The 22,638-nt window shown below is 37.5% G+C and overlaps 1 long non-coding RNA gene across 1 annotated transcript; it reads right to left on the minus strand.

Moving 5' to 3' along the window:
* Nucleotides 1–20,148: 20,148 nt before the first annotated feature.
* Nucleotides 20,149–22,392, minus strand: LOC121065942. The gene is made up of 3 exons (XR_005817422.1): nt 22,342–22,392; nt 21,755–21,931; nt 20,149–21,043 (listed from the first exon to the last, which is right to left on the minus strand). It is a non-coding gene; the product is annotated as an uncharacterized LOC121065942 (long non-coding RNA).
* Nucleotides 22,393–22,638: the final 246 nt, after the last annotated feature.

Below are 22,638 nucleotides of genomic sequence, written 5' to 3' on the forward strand. Positions count from 1 at the left end.
TATTGTGGATATGTGGATACAATATGTGTGGACGTATTCATGATTTGAATGGGAGGGAACAGGTTACGTGTACACCTACACCTTTACACACACCACAAAAGCGACAGAGAACTAGTACAATATATAATAGCACTCTGCTACACCTACAATAATTCCCTTCTAAAGTCACTAACTTGCATCAGTTCTGGTCTCGCTCAAGAGGGTATAAACCTGAAATAAACCCAAACCCAGTCATACACAGTTCTGTGGGGTTAAGAACAAGGCTACTTTTCCTCAGACGGACATGCACCTTGACATTAATGTCCTTGCAGTTTAGAACTGTTTTCCAGAAATGAACTATCATGCATTTTTCCTGTTTCCATCCAGTTTTGCCAATAGAAAACCATCCTCAGATATGCATTGCATAAAGGCATTGGAATTGTAGAAGGTTACATTGTATTTCACACCATTATGAATTATATTTTTGTAAGAACTGAGACAAAGAGAAATCTCCTGAATATAAAGACATTATATTATGATGTCTCTGCTGTTAAAAAAATTATCTGTGGGGAAAAATATACCCCAAATTTTGCTACTAGAATGTGATTTATATTAATTTCCTGCTCCAAAGAATAAACAAACATTATATTGAGGAAACTGTAAGCTAGAAATTTTAAATTACTCGATAAAAAGAACAAAAACATATCTCTTGAATAGATCTATTGTTCTTTAAAATGAGAGGGAAATAACAACTATCATAACTATTTGTTACTGTCTATGAAAGTAAAATAACTTTCCATTGTAGAGGATATCATTGCAAAGATTTCACTTAAAAATATTTTAACTGACAAAATTAGACATTTTTCCTACCCCATGAAAAGAATTAAAAAGAAAAAAAAGAGAATTATATAGGAGCTTAATTTTGTTATGTGAAAATACTTACTTATCTTTAGAGAACTCTCATTTCTCAAGCTGTTGATACTCTGTTTTATATACTTAAAAAAGTATGTCTGAATAGGCATGCTAATTTTCTTATGCATTATCTGGGGACAGATGTTAGGCACGTGTTTGATTTCTATAACTTAAAACAGAGCTCTCACTGGTGTCAAAGATGAGTTTGTCATAATTTCAGCTGTATAGCTAGGACTCTCCTTACTACCTTGGAGCTGGATTGTAGGAGTTTACACAGAAGTGGGTGAACAAAGGCAGGGAGGAACAAGGACAGTCCTCTTTGTGTGGCCTGCACAATTGCACTTACTTAGTTTAAGGAAGGAAGTGAGGTCCGTGACCCTGCCTTGCTGCACACTGTGGAGGGTACACCATCCTAAGGCAAACATTAATTGGAAGCCTGTTTTAGTGAGAAAAGGAAAGACACAGAAATTGGGAATATATGAAGGAAGCAGAAGGAAAAGCGAAGGGGAAAGCCAGTGGATGTAGGCGGATTGCCAGGAATCTTTGAGTGTAATCTCTTTGCTATTCAGGGCTCTGGTGAGGGCAGACTTTGAACATGATGTGCTGGGACAACACAACAATATTTAGCAAACCTTCTGAAGGGCTGACAATGTAAAACATGTGGATGCAGACTAATTCATTTGTTCAGGATAGGTAGATTTGAAGAGGGAAGAAGGAGGGAGAGGGTGGGCTTATACTCATCAGCGTTCAGGGAGCACAAGTTTCAACCCTTTGTTGCTTTTTTAAGTAACATACCTTTGAAACAGATATTCCATAGACCTTCCCTGCTGCCTTTCCACTGCCTGCTGGCTGGTAACCTGGCCCCTGCAATGGGTACTCACCAGCTGGTCCTTTGCACTGGAATCACTCACTATTATGTGCCCTTCTCTTGCCTTTGCCAGAAACAGCTATTACAACCCCCGCAAGTGTCAGTCTTTTCTTATCTTTCTCACTATTTTTTTATTTAGCTATTTGTTTTGCTATTGCTAGTGATTCGTTCCCTCTGGAAAGTGTTTTCATATCCAAGTGCCCTTCAAAAAATAGGATTTCTGAACTAAAATATTGTCTGAAGAAGACAGATGGTTTATTGCCCTTACCTAATATACTTGTCTCCAAGTACTAGGACATATCTTTTTTTTTTTTTTTTTTTAAACAGTCTGAATTTTGAGATATTCTGTAGGTGACAAGGAGTTCCCATACTACAGCAGCAGAATGAGGTGTGAACAGTTTAATTGCCAGCAGGGGAGAAAAATTATTATAACCTGCATGGTTTATAAAGCTTTATATTTGGAAATCATGTACTTGAACCAATCTTTCCAGGTAATTAATTGGTAGTATGAAGCCAGTAGAGAAAGTGGATGGCTTTTGGTACTCATGCACTTTAGGTATTTTACTTCCCATGCATATTTACATCATAACCAAAAGCATCTGAACATAAAAGATTCTGCAGCATCTTCAGAAACATCAGCAAGCCTCAGTAAAATAGCTGAACCTTGACTCAACCCCTTAGGAGCTGTTATAAAACCATTTTGTGAAGCAAAGAAGAAGGATGGGTGGGAAAAAGAAAAACAGATTTTGTCACTCCTGAAATATGCTTGGATTCAACCTTCACTAACCCCATTGTGTAAAACATACTTAAAATTATTAAGAGAAAGCTTGCAAGTGTAAATATACTTATTCTCAATGAAATCAACACCATCAAACTGATTTGTAACTATTCCCTTAATACTGCTATAAACTTTACTGCAGTGAAAACACTGGCTATACAGATTGCTTTCCTCTTCCTCAGGATGTGTTTCACCTTTGTGGCATTGCCACTATAAATCTCATGGTCCAACAACCCCTTGTCTGCAAGTGATTTCAAGCACTATCATAAAAACGAAACAGACAGACTTAATTTGAGTTCCAGACTTAAGGAAACTCAACTAAAATATTAGCATAATTTCACTGAAGACGGAGGAAATTGTTAAAATATGTGTATTAGAGAGTGTCTGCAATTCAATACATCTCTTAGCTGGCTCTTGGGTGCCACCCAGTGATTGATTTAACAGCAGGTTTGTAATGGTGTCTGTGGTGCACCACAGGCCGTGTTAATAAGCAGTGCTGATCACAGGAGATCAGAAACAAGAATGTTAGGAAGTATAAGGAAATTCATGACACGTTAAATCTGAACCTGTGAATAATAAGCTCTAAGTCTGATGGATTTAGTGCCTGGATAATTTCGATGTGGAACAACACTCCTATTTATTTCACACAGGAACTGACTGATTAAATAAGCACTGCACTTCTTTCTTCCTGAAAGAAATTATGGAAATTTGTTGTCCTTTGATTTGTTGTATTTTTTTTTTCCTTCAAAAAAATACGTAGTTACTGTTTTAAGATCATAGTAATGTTCTGCTCTCCACCAAAATATCGAAGCATTTTTCATGCAGAAAGTATACTTGTTTATCTGCAGATCATTCTTTAAATAATGTAAGATTATTGAAAAAGAGAAGGTAAAATGCTAAAAGGAGTGTGGTGGCAATCTGGTGAACTAGCTGTTGCTGATGCTGAAATGTCCTTTCCAATGACACTGTGTGACTGTCTGCCATTGTCCCCAGAATGATGGCATGCAGACTGCAATGCCAGTTGACAGACCTTTACAGACAGTAACTTGACAACAACTTGCAAATATTGTCATGAAGAAGATTTATCCTGCAGATAGCTATTTAATCAATGATTTCTAATTGTTGAGTTAGGAAGATGGGAAATAGTTTTCAAAGTGGAGGAATCGTAACCACCTCTCCTAAAGCATCAATACTGGAGTTTAAATCAAGGAATAAGATATCTTTCACAAAGCGAAGCTACTGATGAAACTAGAATAATGGTCTTGGTGCAGAAATAATTATGTTAAAGAAGTAGAATTAAATTACCAAAATGAGCCTTTTTGTCTGAAAATGTATTGCTCTTTTGGGTTAAAAAAAAAAAAAAAAAGATTAAGAAGAGACAGAGTAAAAGAGTTTTACCTTGTGCGTCAGCAAAGTTTCTGGCTGCTGTGCATATCAGCATCTCTACTACTCTGTTTCCACAAACAGCTTGCAGAAGCTTAAAATTTTACATGCCGCTTCTGGTGGTTCATTTGAAAAGCTGGTATTCTCTCCAACCTTAGAGTAAAAATCTTTTCTTCTTGCTCTTTTTCACATGTTAGCTGGGGTAGATAGAAGCTACCAAATTAGTGAATTAGTTAAACATACATTAACACCAGGAAATTAAAGATTATGGCCCTAATTTCATATACCATACAACACAACGCTAGAGTGCCTAGCAGAGATTATTGCATAAGAACACAACTTTGTCTGGAGTTTTAACATTAGATATCATGTTTTGTACGGTGTTTTTCATCACAGAAGTCAGTTTGGAAGAGGAAAATAGAACTGTCTTTCAGGTAAGTTGGTAAGTGACCAGTGAGTCCGATGTTAGCACCTTCCTCCTCTAAGTGAAGAAGGACATTTTGAACTGAATACCTCTAGGCTGCAAGGAGAGAACAGGATTTTGTCAGCCTAATCTCATTATACTTGTAGCCATTACAGTCAAAATGAGTTTCCTCTGCCTTAGTTTGGGTTGGAGTCAAAACCAGTTCTCAGAGGAAAAGGGTCATTACATTAAGGTAGTAAGTTACTAAATTGAGCTTCCTATTATACTGGGGTATGTACATTCATGTTTTCTTTAACCATAGAGAGATGAGATGAATAATCCAGGTATTGTTCAGTGATTAGAGTCATACATTTTATTCTGTTGAATGAAATAAGAATAGACAAACAAATGAAATATATAAAATGTTAATTGAGCTAGAAATGGACTGGAATCAAGATCTTGTTGAGAACACCCCCACACTTTCAGAAGACGCAGCATTAGGCCAGCACTTTGTGGCTCAGCCTCATCTTAAATGAAGTGAAATGAATAAATATATGTCATAGTAATCAATATTCTTTTGGCCATGATCCTACAAACATATGTGAATAATTTTGTGCATGTGAGTTCAATTAGATTATTCATATGCACAGGGTTAACTCAGATATGCAAGTGTTTGCATTATTGGAATCCCAGTTTATGGATTTTCATGAAGAGCCAAAATCTACAAGGAAAAGCTCAAATACCACAAATGTTCACACAAATGAGTATTTACGCAGAGATATATAGCCCTGTTGTACTCACATGCATGAAGTTACTCACATGCTTCTACACACCACTTTGCAAACCAAGAAAGGAGATCTCACATGTTGCAGTACTTTACATACTAAAATATTTAATTTGATCAAGCATAGTTTAATGTTTATTAATTCTACAGTCAACACAGAAGCGTTTTATTAAAACTGTAATGGAATTCATATGACAGTCCTAAGTTTGGGGCAATTCACATGGGTTCAGAATGTCTTTTTCACTTTTTCCCTTTGCATCAGACTGTAAGAAATTTTGAGCTGTGCCAGTCTCGACTCAGTATACAGAATTTCAAGTTAATGAATTTCTAATTCAGATGAATACCATATTACCAGCAGTCTGACTACTGCAGTACTCCTTTCCATACTTCCTCACAAATGTGTAAACAACTGAAATATCATGACTAAAGCACATTTTTATATTGATGAAAATGAGATGAAATTAATTATATGAAAGTAGCTCATTAAAGTACCTATTTATTTAAGTTTTCGTAACATCATCCATAGGCTTAAAATAGAAATCCTCTAGAGAACAGCTAGGGGGTAAGGGTACAGCACAAACATAAAGCTTGCAGGCAGCGCTAAATGGTGCATAGTGGCTACGCAGCACTGCACAGAAGCATCAGGCAGCCCTGGGACTGGGTCAGCCACATGTTGCCCTGTGTCTTGCCACTGTGTTTGGCTTGTTCTTGGTGCAGGGAAGGATGCGGTCCTCATTCAGCAGAGGGGCCGTAGACAGCATGATGTAAAGTGGGATGTGCAGGAATTGGGGCACCAGCCCAGGAGACCTGACTCCAGCTCCAGAAAGAACTTCCAAGAGACTGGGGCAGAAAATAGCTTTCTTTGCTGCCTTTTTCTTTCCTCCTGTCAGAAAGTCCAGCCAGGGTTCCAAGTCAATAGTTTCACTGAATTCTGAGTAAAACAGAGAGAGGATATAGGGTATGACTATAAGTTTGCTGGCATTTTTGTGTGTGGCAGAGAGAAACTCGTAACTATAAAGAAACTATCCCAGGACATGTATCTAGAACAAGCCCTGTAAGTGACTCACTGAGAAATTTGAAGCATGATTTTTTTAGTTAGGTGCTGATTGGTCTTTGATTCTTGTATGAAAAGATAAATGATTTTGTATACTCTTTGGAACTGAACAGAAATCATTAGATCCTTCTATCACATTCTTCCCTCCATGTGAAAAAAAAATGCACATCTGGAGTAGCCACTTCAGAGGAAGGCATTTTGTTAGATTAAAGACTATGTAAGGGCTCAAATGTTCTGCTGATATCTAGCTGGGTGACCATCTCAGGCTCAAGACAAGATTACCAGCTATGCTCTTTATTCTTTCATCCACTTGGTCACCACTGACAGCTTCGAGTTTTTCTCTCCATAGAAAAGCTGTAGATAACTTTGAATACAGGATTATGGTGGGCTTCCTCCTGTTCAGATATTCACAAGTACTTCTTGGCCTCAGAGTGCCTCACCTCAGCCATATGTAACTTAAATAGGTGTGTTAAAGATACTGTAAATTCTTCTGCAAAATATGCTTTAGATCAAGTTTTTAATAAATCATTGTTTATCCTTGAGAAACACTTTGTTAGCAAGAAACTTTCCCCCCTATCTCTCCAACATCTGCTAACTGAAAATGCTGAACTCTTTTTTTCCTTTCCCAGTCTTTCAAACTAATATTGATTTTGCTTCAGCTAAAAATATCTCAGTGGGAAAATGTCATTCAGAGGTGCCAGCTGACTAAAGAAGAAAAAGGATAACATCTCATAAAACACAGACTAGAACTGAAAATTAAATTTTGATATTATTCTGCTACACTCAGTGGATTGTGAAATTTTATGCACAAAGAAGTATGTATGATGAAAAGTTTCTATGATTCCTTTTAATTCTACAGCAGAGCAAAATTTTGTTGAAAAGACTGCTTTTAAAACTGTGATAATACATATCAGATTGATTTTAGTTTTGTCTACCAAGATCCATATATTTCATTATAACTTTGCAATGAAGCATACTGACGAGGCACCCAAGTCTAACCCTCACGCTAACAGTTTTTGTTTTATTCCTACGTATCTTTAAAGCCATACCCATTTTAGTAGAACACTGCACTGCATCTGCTCCTATCACTAGGATTCTCACTATTACACAAGATCATGATCCTTATACTATTAAATGCTGTCTGTGCTGTCTTTTGAAACCTTCTCCCAGAATAAATAATTGAGAACAATGCTTCCTCACCCCAGTTGCTGTACTCTGGGTAATAACTTTCTTGGAGACAGGACAGCACACCTTGCTCAAACCATTTTTTTTCTACTTGGAACACAACCATGATCATAACAAATTTCACTCTGTTCAGGTCATTACAGCAGCAAGTAAATTGGTTCCCAGCAGTGTGCTGTGTCTCTTGACCGACATCTGTTATATTTGCTTTGCTTTTACAACTTTATCCTAGGAAGAGAACTGTAAGCACAGTGTGTTTTTTTTTTTTTTTTTTTGAATGGTTTTATTTATTTCAATATGCACAAGACTGTGTCTGTCTGATGTTAGTGGTGGCAAGGTAGAAAGAACTTCCAATGGAGGTAAGGGGGTACGATGAGTACAGGACCTTATTTTGTAGTCTTGGAAGGAAATCTTTCCTTGTAGATGAGTTTTACAGTTATGAAAGAAGTTATATAGTTATGAGGTACAGCTGTACTGAGAAGTGGGGAAATAAGCCCACTCAAAACCTTAAAGATGTGTTGCTGGGCATTTAAAGTCATAAGAATCTGCATTTTCCTGGATGCTCTCTGGGAACTTAATGTCTGTATTGGGTCAGACCAAAGATATGATAAATTTACTAGTGGCTATAGCTACTGGGTCCTCTAGCTTCCTGGAGAATGTCCACTGATGAATGCTTAGCTACTGGGTCCTCTAGCTTCCTGGAGAATGTCCACTGATGAATGCTTAGGAATGGTATGGGTATAGAGTGTTATTTCACATCATATTGCTCTCTCTTCTATGGCTTCTGGCAATTTACTGCTTGGGATGTTGAGCTGGAAGCTGGATCTATATTATGGTCAGCAGCTGTTGGCAGACTTTTGTTACAAATATTTGTTCCATTTACTTACTGAACAATTCATACTTTTGATACTATATCCTGAGGTAATTGAATTAAAAAAAAAAAAACAACAACTTTTTTTTTGAGGTTTTAAAACTTCTGATTGGTCATTTTTCTTGATGTGCCCTGTTTTTTTTTTGTTTGTTTGTTTGTTTGTTTTTTCATTAGAAGGGCACTCTGAATATTAGAAAATGAGCCTGATGTGCTTATAACAGTTAATGTTGGTTGCAAGCTGCATTCTAAAGTTCTGTATTTAGTTGTAATTAATGAATTATTCCCATAGACCTGGCACGCACCTATAAGTTAGCAGAGAAGTGTCTATAAGCAAAAGCAAATGAAGGGAGATGTTCATGTTGCTCAGTTCTCAATCTAAAGAGTAGCACTTACAGCTACTTTAAACAAAATCTCCAATTCTTTGTGTTCATAGATGGATTAAATGATCCATCCTTGAACTAACAAGACCATAAGCCTTGACCGAAACTTCTTATAACAATAAATATGTTTGGGATCATCTGCAATGTAGAGTGTCCTACTAATGACAAAGAATTATTGAGGAGAAGAAAGGAAGGCCTCTGCCTGCATTTCTCTCTTGAAAAGTTGATGGAGAATAAGAAAATCACCATCCACCTTCTGAAGCTGTTCTGCTCCCAAAAGACATGTCTTTGTGACAGCTCAGGCTGGTGAAATCTAGAGGTATAAGTTCTGACTGGGTTGTCCTGTAGGTTTTGTTTTGTTTTGTTTTCAGAAATAAAATGTTATTGCCACACTAGATTTTCCTCTGTGCTATTTTGCATCACTGCACCAAGGCTCTCTTTTTAACCCACCCAACTCGAAGCCTTTCAACTGGATTGGTGTTGCTGAGTGTGAGGATTACCCATCTCTACAAGTATATACATTTTGTTGTTTCTAAATTTGAATTCATTTAAAAAAAGACACATACACAGAATATTCTAAGATAGTATGACTTCTCATCATAATACCAAGGAATTGGTGTCTGTATTGTATAGTCAAGTTATGGTGGTTTTTTTTTTTTTCTGCTAAAATCCATAGCAGACTATTTTCTCTTTTTCTAAATCGTAGACAGTCAGATAAAATAGCATCTTTTAATTATCTTCTACTTCAACCAAAGGTACTCCGACTTCACTTGGAAGCATAGTATGCCAAGTAGAGCATATCATTTTTAAAGCTGAAAAGAAGGATAGGTATGAAAAAAAAATACATATAATATTTCTATTTATCGAAACATTATTGAATATGATGAGTTGAGTGTTTGACTAATCAGCTACACAGAAAACCTGCCCCTTTGAATGCTTTGGCTGTGAATCCTGAATATTGACATTCTTAGGTCCATTTATTAGGTTTGTTCTTCAAAAGGTTCTTATTGTGTGTTTTATAAGATTGCATCACACAGCTAGAAGATTCCCTTAAAGGTCAGCTGAACATGCCATAAAGCATAAGTTCATTTGCATATTTTTGAAGTCTAAATGTTTGCTCTTAACACATGTATAATAGTGCATGCCTTAGTATGAGCAGCCACACATAAATTTGGGAGGACTTGTATTCATTTTTACATTTTTCAAAGGAACAGAAAAACTATCTTGTGGTGTACATCTTTGCATATTCCCAGACCAGTCCACTGAGCAAACTTCAAGAGAATGCAGAATTTCCATGAATCTACATATTATAGAAACTATGAAAAGCTACAAAAATTGACACCTGCAACATTTATGTTTATTAAAACAGATGAAAACAGACAAATGTTTATCTGTTGAGTGATATGGAAAACTTGCACCTTTGAATGTTTTGGCTGCGAAGCCTGACAGTGATAAATCACTTTCCAACAGCTGTGGACAGCTGTTTAAGTCTGGGGTCTAGAGAGCTTAATTGGGGAAGTGTGTTATAAAATTAAAGTGCCAATGACTCATTAAGTTATGTGGCAATTTTGTGCAACAGGCCCATAATACTGCATTCCTGGCTTTGGGAAAGGACATGCCTAACTCTCTGTTAATTAATGGCTTGTCTAAGAATGTAGGTTTACCAAACTGCAGCGTTTTCATAGGAGAGCATCTGTGAAAGAAGATTTGGAGAGAGAAGCTATTTACAAGTAATAGTTTATTGTGGTTAGAGCAGATTTCTCTCTCTTTATATTTTGATGCCCTGGGTATATTTACATTGTTTATAAACTACTGAGATACCTTAGGAGGAGTGTGAGAGGACTATCAAACCTGCTTTGGTAAATAACCTTTTCTCTGGAGAGATTAAATTCCTCCCCACATTTATATTAAAAACAAACAAACAAAAAACCACACCAAAAAACAACCAACCTTTAATGCACCTCACAAGTAAAGAGAAAAAGACATATTTTCCAGGGTGACCAGAGTATTAAAAAATAGAGAAACAAGGGAAATGAGGTGCAAAGGAGGAGGGAAAGGGTATTACAGCCATAAGGATTATCTGCAGGAATGTGTTGTCATCTTTTAAATACTTTGCTTACATTCAACTGTTTGCATAGCAAGGATTATAATTATTTGGTTATTTTAATTTCCAGATGCTACAGAACAAAGGTGAGTCACACTTGTTAGTGCTGCTATGAAATGTAGGATGGGAATATGAGGACTGTTGACTTTGAGTGCCTTAGTCTGCAATGAGTGCAGCCAGCTTCTAACTCCCTGCTCTTGGCAGGGGTCAGAGGGTCACTAAACCTGGGTCAGTAGAGGGCTAAGGACACAACCCCAGGTAGCAGTTAGGCTTGGAGACAGTTTATAAGATGTTCTCTGTTGGAACTGCCCTGCATGAGCTCCCTGAAACAACTACAAGTGCAAAAGTGCTGAAGGAAGAAGCAAAATATGGACAATATAACTGGAGGGATGACCACACTGAATTATTAAGCAGTGGTGCTTAATTCAGGTGGCAGTGTGGAAACTTGAGACACTCTCTCACCATTTCTTTCATTTATCTGCCCACATGTTTTCCTTCAAGTTTTATTTCAAGATTTATGCTAAATTGTAGAACGTAAAACTCATTCATGCCACTGTCGTGTTCTTAAACTGCTTACTGACATTGCTTGGGATTTTTTGTATTCTCCATTTCCACCAATGCTTTATTAACATTTATCTGGGTGCTTTATTAAGTTGGGAAGTTGAGTATCTGTTCCTCTGTTTGCCTCAATCCAAACATCTTCTGCTAATAAGGTCTACTGTCAAAGACATCTTGTCCAGAGATACTAGAAACCAGTGAATATTCCCACTTACCTAATTATAAATATGAAAAACAAACAAACAAACAAACAAAAAAACAACACTGACTTCAGTGCAGTAACTCTGGAATTCTATCAGTGGAACAGAGTTTGTCCTGAGTAAACAGGATACCTAAATGTGTTTAAATTCAGTTTTGGAGCATGGCTGTCATTCTGTTAGACTGTAACATAACGGTAAAAGAGTAGACTATTTCTGCATATGCCAAGAAGATGTTCTTTGCAAACTGGCTATTTCCTCACTAATAGGCCATATACCTCGTTAATAGGCCATTAAGTTCAAAACCAATTCTATGAGTGAATTTCAAACATCATGTTCCTGGTTAGAAAATCAGTAGTTTTTTTCTGATGAAATGAGAAACTTTGCAGCACCTAGAGACTGGTTTTAATTTATGTAGTCTTTTCTATACAACTAACTCCAAAGAGTCTGTTTCTCCACAAGTCTGAAGACTAACTGATGTGTTTATTCACATGTTGTGGCTATGTGAACTATTTATTGCTGCATGTAAAGAGTTTGAATGGTTATAGTGTAAATATTTTCACAGAAGGTATAATAGTCCTTTTATGACATTAAATTAAACTGCTTTGTTTTCTACCTATACTTGAGAAAGATTATGCCCAGAATGAACAGCAATGCCAAAGTGGGTATATTCTACAGAAAGAAAGTATCTCACTGAGGGGAGCATGGTTTATCCCAGTTTTTCAGTATATTGTGACAATCATCCTCACAGTTGCTAAGAGCTGGTTGAACTCCCTTCCTTGGGAATTCATTGCTGCATCTCATTAATCAACTGGAGATAATGCTGTTGGACGATGTAAGCTAGAAACACCCGTGGCTCTAGCAAACATCTGGAAGAAGGACAAATACCTATGATTACATACAAAGCTTGGTGCTGGTGTATGTGGCAAATCTTCTTTCAAATCCATTCTTTCTGTCCAATATTTTCAAGACAGAATATGCAACTGTGGTCATTTCTTCACTGTTGTTTAAACTTTGGACTGGTACTAATGCCTGACTTTCCATAGTCTGTTCATATTTTTATTTGAAAATCTCCCAGAGGACACCCTTGGTTCCTCAAGGAACTATTTGAGCCCTGTCATTTCTCACATTGCTACCGTCACCTCTCAGGGAACCCAAGGAGGTGAGGAGTCAGAATTTCTATACTGAAGGCGTGTCAGATCAAGACTTTTGCATCCCTTAGTTGTTAATTAACACTCTTCCAGCAAAGACATAGTAGAGACTGTTGCCTGTCTCTGTTTCAGTGTAAATAACATCAGTCAGCTTAAATCTCTTTCAGCAATGACTTAACCTAATCTTTCTATTCTGTGTTGACGTAGATGAAGAGCAGTCACAGGGACATGTACTTCATCTCAGGTGAAGGATTATAATGAACTGATGAGCAGCAGTAACCTCTTAAAACACTACTGCTCCTTTGTAAATGAACATCAGCTACGGCCTGAGTTCACGTGTGTCTCACTCCATTATTTTCCATCCATTCAGTCGTAAAAGAGGCAACACACATCCTCTCTGTTGGTTAGGCAGGTCTGTACAGGCACATAACTTTTGCTTGCAGGTGGTCCTGACTTGGGCCAAAGCTTAGAACAGGTATAGAAATCAGATTTGGTGTATATATAGACAAACATATTCTGTAGGCATGTCCTATGCATAAATCGTGTCTGAATGCAGCAAAATAGGGATCCAGCCATTTCTCAAAGCTCATAAATAACAACAAAGTACTGGTCATGTCTCAGTGTAAGAGATTATGAACCATTCTCAGTTATATTTGGGTTTACTAAAGAATGTGTGTTGCATTCCACATACGTCATGGTTTCAGAGTTCTGTATTTTCCATCTCACTGTAAGTTATTAAGAGGACCTCAGTGTTCATTTTCAGAAATACTAAAAAGAAATATACATTCCAGCTATTACAATATATTGTAAAAAAGACCTCAGGATTCTCTGTGACTACAATGAAGGAATTTGCAGGTGCTTGGGCAGCCTGACTGTACCCAAGAATATAATAAACTGGATAATCAACTAAATATGTCTGGTGTTCAGCAGCAGGTTAAATATATATATAATTTTAAAGAAAAATAACATGAAGATAAAAATGCAAGTTGAGAATAGCACCAGGAAAAAGTACAGTAAAAGAAAAAAAGGTACGATAATAAAAGGACCAAATGTATTTTCCAGCTTTGCCAAGTGAATAATAAGTTGTAAAGGAAAGTGGGGAAAGCAAAAGGGTTACTTAAAGGTCAAGTTCAACATTAGGGCTGTAACCATATTCACCTTTGGTTATGTTTGCTCTTGAATGGGGGAACTTCAAAAGAGCAGACTGGTGACTGACATTGTGCAGAGAGGCATTAAAGCTTCTTTAAGCTGATTTTGATGATATTCAGCTATTTGACAACATTCTCCTATTAACATACTTTGCAATCATAACAAAAACAAAGAAGGTTGTGGGGCTTTTTTTTGGCCCTCCTCTCCAACCCCCCCCCCCCCCCCCCCGCCCTGCTTTTTTTTTCCCCAGCACAGCTTCCTGGGAAAATGTTGGCATTCTTACTTTAACAGAATCTGCCATAGCCACTCCACAAGTTGCAGACAGGTTGCATGTGTTGGCTTGAACAGTAATCCTCTTCACTTTTACTTCACTCCTTTCATTCCAGACTTGGAATTTTACACAAAGGAATTTTCATGGTCTTTCTGAGAGAATAATACTACTGTACACCCCTCCATAGAGAAAAAGTTGAGAGAGACAGGTTAAATATGTTGGCCGTTTGCTTGAGCTAGAGTCTCATTCAAGTAAAGTATCATACACACCTCTATATGCAATGGGGCACACGTGCCTAACACAACACTCCTGATAAAATGCTTAGCTGTGTTTACAGTAACAGAGAAAGCTCTTTGCTGCATCAGTCCACTGTTCTGACCACAAAATGATATTTTTTTCACAGTGGTTACATAATTTCCTACTAAAAATGTTTCTTCTGTAATGGAATGAGTAAACTGCACCAAAGGAACAGACATCCTAAATCTTCCATGTGTTTAAAGGGAAAAAAAATGAACCCACAAAAGGATATATGTGTTGAAACAGTAGTTCCTTAGATATCTGAAACTAACAAATTTATAGAGGATATTGACTTTCATATGTTGTCAGTTTCAACAGCCTATTCTTTTGCATATGTATGTCACAATATTATGTGAACTCAGAAATTTTCTACAAAACCAGTATTTGAGCACCATAGAACTTTGAAGGACTCTTCTGTAAACCTAAACTAAATTTCTTCTTCATGCTTTTACTACTACTTCTCCGGCACAATGTCAATCACTCTTCTCTCAGCGGTCACTAACCAGATTATTTGTGTGTTTCCACACTGCTGCATCACAAAACATCATGCCCACTTGCCTCAAAAAGATAATATCTAACACATATGGAGACTGCCTTTGATCTCCACAGTCTATCTAGAGGTCACAGACCTGTCTTCTCCTCTCCCTCACTTCAAATAGCCCCTTTCATTTACTGTGAAACTAAACATTGGAAGGACAAAGGCAGGAAAATAAAGGCCTTGATTTAGTAGTGTTTGTGTGTTTGGTTATTTCAAGGTAGATTTTTCTCTCTTAGGTCACATTAGTAATTGCCCTGAATTTCTGCATCATGCTGTACTGTATTTGTTTTCATGCATACAGACTTAAAGAGTCAAACTTTTAAAAAATCAGTATGTGCCATGTTCATAACTAAACAGTCATTAAGAGTCTGCTAATCAATTTGCAATACCCTGTACTGAATCCAACTCTCTGTGAATTGCATGGGAAAGTTTGGTAATTTGATTTGGGTTTTGGAAAACTGATTTGTATTTATTAATGTAAAGTTAATGCAGTAGAAGTACTTTCAGTAATCTAAACTGTGATGAAGTTAAATCTGGTTGGCAGGTTGAAGGTGGCAAACAATTTAATGGCATTTGCCAAAGGAAAAAAAAATAATATATATATATATAAATTTCACCTGAAAACACCAGAAATGGTTCAATTACAACCACTTTTATTTTTACTAAGGCTTGGCTAAGAAAAGTGTATAGGTACCTAAAGAAAGATTTGTGCAATATGTAGTCACATGAGATCAAAACTGTAGTCTTGAAAATAACTGCTCAGCTGTGGCTCTACCATAAAGGGCTCTCATTATTGACCCTCCAGCTCTGCAGGCACCTCATGTTCTCCATGATCTCACTCATGCTCAAAACCTCCTCAGTTATCACTACTCAATTACTTACTGACAATTGGTAGACATTCATAAACAAGGGGCTTACCTTCTTAACTCCCTTCAAGGAGTCAAGCCAGTATGGATTTTCTGAGTACATTTAATGAATGAAAGTTTCACATAAAGTATTATTGTGAAGTAGCAGTTACTGTTTGTTTGTTTTAACAGGTTAACTGTGAAAGATGTGATTTTGTTGTTGTTGTTGTTGTTGTTTGTTTTTTGTTAAATTCTTAAAGGCCAGATCAGTCACCCAACCTCTGTAATCTTCAATGATGAAAGAATCCAAACTTCCTCATAAGAAACCCTAAATATGAAGTCATTCCATACACTGTAGGAAATCAAGCACAATTGTTGTTCCTCTTCCATTAAAACTTTCTAGAGGCAAAGAGATCTGCATGACCTCACAGCTTAGTCGTCTGGGCAGTCAGAGCATGAATAGGGGAGAAGACCTTCTTCTGGGTCCACCTTCCCTTACAATTCTTTGGGGATTATTTCTGCATTTTATGTTAAATCTCCATTGGAAAAAAGCTAACCTCACTAAAAGTCTGGAATTCAGTGCCACCCTCTTCTCTTAGGTAATTATGCACTTTTTCTCTTACACAAGTTTGTTCTGGCACCATCAGAAAAGTGTTTCTTAAGCAATGAACAGAAGAAGCAGGGAATGTGAGCTCTAGAACAGTCTGCTGGTCCTGGACACTCTTCAGGGAGGTGAGAGAGTGAATCTGGACATCTGGATGACTCTTGTCATGCACAATGGTTTCAGTACCTACCGTATCAATTGAAAGTGATAGACATCCCAATTTTTCCATCTACTCATTTTCAAAATATTTTTTCTATTCTGTTTGAGTTTAAAAATATCAAATTTTCACTTTCGGGAAAAGATTTTGCATCAGCCTCCCAAGTAGAGAGCAAACAATGTTGGAAGAGGGTGTGATTTAAGATGACCCTTTCAATCAACTTTCTCTAATTTGGTGCTTTCTCAGAATCATGTCTATCTTAATTTTTGTCTTCATGATTCTGTGTCTCCTCTGAAAATTAAGAAAGTCGCAACAGTTGGAACACATCTGGGAGCAGGTGCCTGGGAGCAAGAACAATGCATTTGGCACTGTATTGCCTATGTGACTTTGTGCATCTACTTCTAAGAAGGACACATACATGTAATGCTGCAAGGAGAGAGCTGTGTTTGTGTGTGCTCTTTGCAAGAATCTGCACTACATCAAACAAATGAGAGAATAGTCTCTCCAGTTAGCAATATATAAAGAAATACTAGGATAGAAAAAAAAATAAAGTGCATGTAGATATGTGTATATGCATTCCATCCTTTAACTTGAAATTTCTCCTACAGAACATTTGTTACTTAAGCTTCCTGCTTCACACATAGCTGGATACAGCTTTACTCCTCTTGGCCAACCAACAAACAAGAGTCATTTCTGCTTATATCTTAATAACCTGCCAGGAAACTCTATTGGGTGTAATTATGTTAAGCTAGACAAAACTGGAAGTGTCTACAGCTTGCTTCTGTGGTTATAATAATTTTCAGATGCATTTGTTTTTCCTGATTAAGCTAATTGTTCTTTCCTTATTTACATCATATATCTCTTGTTAACTGTTAGTCAATATAATTCTGAGACCACCACTTCTGGATTAAGTCAGGGAAGAGGTGTCAGCAGCTGGTCCTAATGATCTTTCTATACACTGACAAACTTTGCTGATGAAAGCAAAATCTTAAATAACATTAATACTTTAAGTGGTATAGATTGTTCTCTGTGACATTTAAACACATTAAGGCAATGGCTGAAGAAATTGTTGATGGGTTTCAATGTGAGCAAATGTTAAGTGATGTGTTCAGAAGCTAAAAATAGTAGTGCTGCCTGTACATTGCTGAGCAAAAAGTGGAACGCAAAGATAAAGGGAACTGAGTGGGTTGGAAGAGCAGATACATAAGGTTGGAGTACTTTGCTCATCTGCAGTTTAAAAAAAAAAAAAAAAAGGCTAATACAATAAAGAGAGAAGCTTTGCTTGGAAAATCTTGCTCTGAAATTTTTTCTTCCAGATTTGGGCTAATGAAGTGTGAGAAAACATCTACAGTAGAACTGGAAACTGAGTAGAGGTTAGTGAGGCAGTAACTCATTTTTTTTTAGAGTTAAGCCTAATATGCAGATTATATCCAAAGGAAAAATAACAAAAATAATTAAAGTCATGGGAACTGGAGAGACCTCAATATGAGGAAAGATTAAACATGCTACAACTATTTTATTTGGAAAGTGAAAGGAAGTAGGACATCAGAATTAAAACTAACAATAACTAGAAAGCAATGTAGTCCTTCCAAAATTTGAAGAATGAAAAATAATTAAAGGCCAGCAGATGAAAAATAGTGAGCTTAATATACTATTCATGCAAATAGTGAAATCAACTCCCAATTTTATAAAGCTATTTTTAGAAGTTGCTTAGAAAATCGGGAAGAAAAATAGACATACATGAAGACAGAAATTTTCTGTTTCTGGAACCACAGGGACAAAACTAGAAAGGAAGAGAAAAATAGTCATTCTTCTCCATCAGGAAAAGTGACATTTTAAGGCAGTTTTGAGCATGAGATGACATTTTTGAAGACAGGAGGGCTGCAGGAAGTAAGGGCAACATTCAGACATCAGCAATTAACATTCTCACGTCCAAGGAAATGTATCCTTTCATGTTATCATTCAACATCATAGATTAAAACTAGTTTTTACTTTTATTCAGTTAATCCATTTTGACATCAAATGTCTGCAGACATTTTCAACAGACAGTGACAGTTGACAGCAGGAATCAAAATGCTAGCTGTAAGCCCTTCACAGCTTTCTGATGTCTTACTGAAATTTTGTTCAATGACAAAAATGAAAATAATGTTTCCAGGACTAATAAAAAAGGCAAAAGAATTTGATATCACATGCTAGAAGGGCAAAACTAAAGACTAAAATTAAATCAAGTATGCTCAATATGAAACACACAATGTGCTGCAGGACCAGCTGAGTACAGTTCGAGGTGGCCTGTACAGAGTTATTTCCAGTAGCTTTAATTCATGTGGGAAGGTCACCTCCTCTGGGAGTCCCATTATAGAGGATTAAGCAGAAACTCTATGCCTTCCTCTGCCCACTGCTGGAAGCAGAAAATCAGCTGTCTTGGTGCCCTTACTGAACTATCAGTATCCTATACATTATTGTTTGCATGTTTTCATGTTTGTGGCCTTGAATGTATTTATTTGTGTTCCAGACCAATAGAAGTCTTGTCTCTTACATATGACAGCTAGAGAGCTTTTATTTGGTCTGCTAGGTGGCACATTATGAAATCCTTGCTAACACTTCCCTTTCCAGAGAGACAATTGATAGACCTAATTAATTAATTTTTCAGAAGAACCTGAGTCAGAAAAGTTTTCAGGGTGAGCAGGGCACACTGTTCTATGACAAGACGTTTATTACTATGAGCCAAATATGATGGCCATTGGAGCCCTGCTCATAAGAAAGGGAATATCAAAGGTCAGAAAAAGGAGCATGTCTATTATTTTTGCTCCTGACCTACTATGTCAGTAGCTATGCCAGACTACTACTAGCTTAGTTTCATCTTTCTCTCTCTTGTAGCATTTCTAGTGATTAAAAAAAAAAAAAAAAGTCATCATTTTAGGCTGATTTCCTATGGGAGTCAGTCTTACGCAACCACCACATGTCTATGTGAATGTGTGTTTATAGCTGTATTTTTGTCTCCTTCTCACACAGCAGCTTCTGCACCTGCTGTCTGATTTCAGTCAAGACTGGCAAGTGAAGAGAAGTCTTCTGAAAATTAAGTTACTGCAGATATTACATGCAGGTAGAGAAGAAAAATGTGATAATTGCCTGAAGTGAGGGAGAGTATGAAGCATAGCTCATCAGTCACAAGAGAATAAACATATGACAGAGATCTCATAAACATGTCTATCAGATTTCTTAGGCACCAAGTCAATCAAAATCTAGAAGAAAATAAGCCTCATTCATTAGCCTTGGTACAAGGGAACTACTTGTTCTAACAGCAGGCTGTGTCTGCTGCAATTTTGGATCTATTTCCCTATTAGGACTAAATGAAGAAGCATAAATCTCCCTCTTTAGGCCACAAGTGCATATTGATAATGGTGTGCTGCTGTTCTTCATATCCACTTTCTTTATGTATTTTAAAGCTAAGCATGAGAATAAATTGACAGTATGGAAAGTTTGCTCTCAGCTCATACAAAACTCACTACTGAGGAGTGAAGAGCAAGAGATGTACATACACCGGACTGTATGAGTTGATATACTGATTGTTTTGACGATAAAAGTCAAAGGTGAGGCAGGCCCAAACACATAACATAATAAAGGTGATTCATTAAAGAAACAGCCACTATATAAAGTCACTAACACAACTTTATAAGGGTGTATAAATCTCAGCTCAATCATGAAGAAAATCCACTTCTGAACCTGGACATTTTTAGTTCTGCAATATAGAAAACCTCATGGTGGTTACTGGAACATAGGGCTGGAAGGAACCTCTTAGACCATCAAATCCACAAGTACTGCGTGGCCTTGGTACCATCTCAGGGAAGAGCCTCAGCTCAAAGGTCATTGATAGACAGCTGCCAGGATACACTTGATCTGCACACAAGCAGCCGGGCTGACACATCAGCCTGACTCTGCCAGCGCAGAAGGGAGATCAGTGCTCAGCGTGACCCCAACACTCCTACATGCTTGGGTGCACGCTCTGTCCCCAGGGCTGGCTGAACAGGGCAGGGCCATGCGACTGTTGGAGGCAACCACCCCGTGTAATCCCCTTCAGGAACTACATGGGCAACATTCTAAAATAACCCTACACATTTTCAGCTGAAATATACTAAAGACCAGTTTGTGCAAATTATTCTTGTGCCAACATTTTTCTCTGTTCTGCCTCCTCTCAGCCCTTCTAAGGCTAGACAAGACAGGCTCCTTTATGATTATTTACACCCTTGTGAGGGATTAGGATTCAGAGATACAGAGCTAGCAGAGGCATGAACTAGGACATCCGTGGTACACCACACAGCACAGACATAACACTCTGTGCCTCTCAGCAGGACTTAGATTGGTATAGCATCTTCTGATCATGGTTGTATTAGCTTTCTTCATCCTATGTCTGGGTCTCAGCATCATCTTCTTTCCTCAACTTTCTAGTGTTAGCTAGGTGGGAACCAAATTAGGCTACTGAGTTCTTCATTTATTACGGCAAGCTTTTCACTCCTTAGTCTTCTCTACAGTTGTCTTCTCTATATTTCAGCTGCAGTTAACAACTATGAACAGATGAACCTGTATTTATGACAAAAATTGCATCAAATAATTCTATGGCGGTCTTTCTAATCCACCAAGAACCCCAAACTGACATGTTTACTATGTCAATTTATAGCTATATAGCTCTGTGTGTGTGTGTGTATTGGGTTGGTCCTTAACTTAGCTGACCTAGGATGTACTTTAAATTCAAAGAAGTCAAATAGAACAGCCAATGGTGTATAACTAGCTGGTCTCCAGATCAGTTACCACTCTTTGGACTCTTTCCCAAGCTCCTGAAGCCACACTGTACAGCTAAACTTGTGAAAGAGAGCTTTGAAATGATTGAAATTGTCAGGATTCCTAAGCACAGGACAAATTTCTGCTATCAGAAATTGCTTACAAAAGGAAGCTCTGCACAGGCCACATGAAACACTACGGGCCACACATCCACTAGCAGGTAAGGCCTCTGTTTCTGATGGGTGGCTCTTTAAAATCATCTCCTGTACATGGAGCTCAATATTTACACGGCATTTTGCTGAATGGTTGCATAGTGTTTCTCTTGCTGTCTTAAGACTTAACAGCAGATCTGCCTAAACTCCCCCAAATGGTAGACTGCAGAGGAGACACTGGAAGTCCAAACACTGTAGTCCCTTTTCCTAACATGTGACTGTTACTAAAACAACATTTAGGCAATCTCATCACATGCCCTGATGTGCAGCCTCACACCAAAAAAAGTTCCTGGAGACATACCTGTAAGGTGACAGAAATGGTTCCTTTTTGGCATGGGGTGGGTGCACTCCTAGTCATGACAAGGGATGGCCACAGGCTTCTTGTGAGAGGGGTGGCAGTGAGCTGGCTATGGAACAGCTTAAACATCAAGTTGCATAAACCTGCTAACTGTAAGGGTCCCCTTGCAATCTCCTCCTGCTTTACTTATGATAACATGAAAAAACAAACAAACAAACAAAAAACCATACAACAACACATAATCCACACTTTTATATATACCTCGGACATTCTTAATAGCTTCTTCACTATTTCAATGACAAAAGTGAAGGTCAGCCTACTGTTTCCCCCTCTTTCTCTTCCTCAAACACAAGACGTTGTACCCTTTCCTGTCAGAACGATTAAAGTAGTTATTGTTAGCTGAGAAATTCTTGCTCGTCACAAGATTATTATTCAGGAAACCAAACCTTTTTGTCTTACTTATTTCCTGACATTGCAGAGCATTGTCATTAAAACAAGTAAAAAGAACAAGGCAGCCAAGGAACAGTTATTTTTACCACTCAAAACAAATTAATCATTTCAAATATTGACTGAAGAGAAATTCTGCTTACTTTGTTACCCAATACATGGAAAGCTGGTTCTGAAGTAGGTGAGCACATTTTACAGAACGACTCACCAGAACAACAGAAAACAAGAAGCCACTGATAAATAATTTTCCCATAGCTACAAAACTGATTTGTAGAAGTTAAATTGTTCAAGGCTAATCAGGCTAATCTGAGGGAGAGGAAGTTTACCCTCCGTTTCCCAACAGATTCTCTTTAATTTTGCAGTCACATTGACAGGTGGCCTCATCACTCAGGCATTACAGACCACCTTGAAGATATCAGCACTGTTGGCCTTTGAAGTCA

This window comes from Cygnus olor, chromosome 2 (genome assembly GCF_009769625.2).
Source record: "Cygnus olor isolate bCygOlo1 chromosome 2, bCygOlo1.pri.v2, whole genome shotgun sequence".
In the NCBI taxonomy this organism is placed as follows: domain Eukaryota; kingdom Metazoa; phylum Chordata; class Aves; order Anseriformes; family Anatidae; genus Cygnus; species Cygnus olor.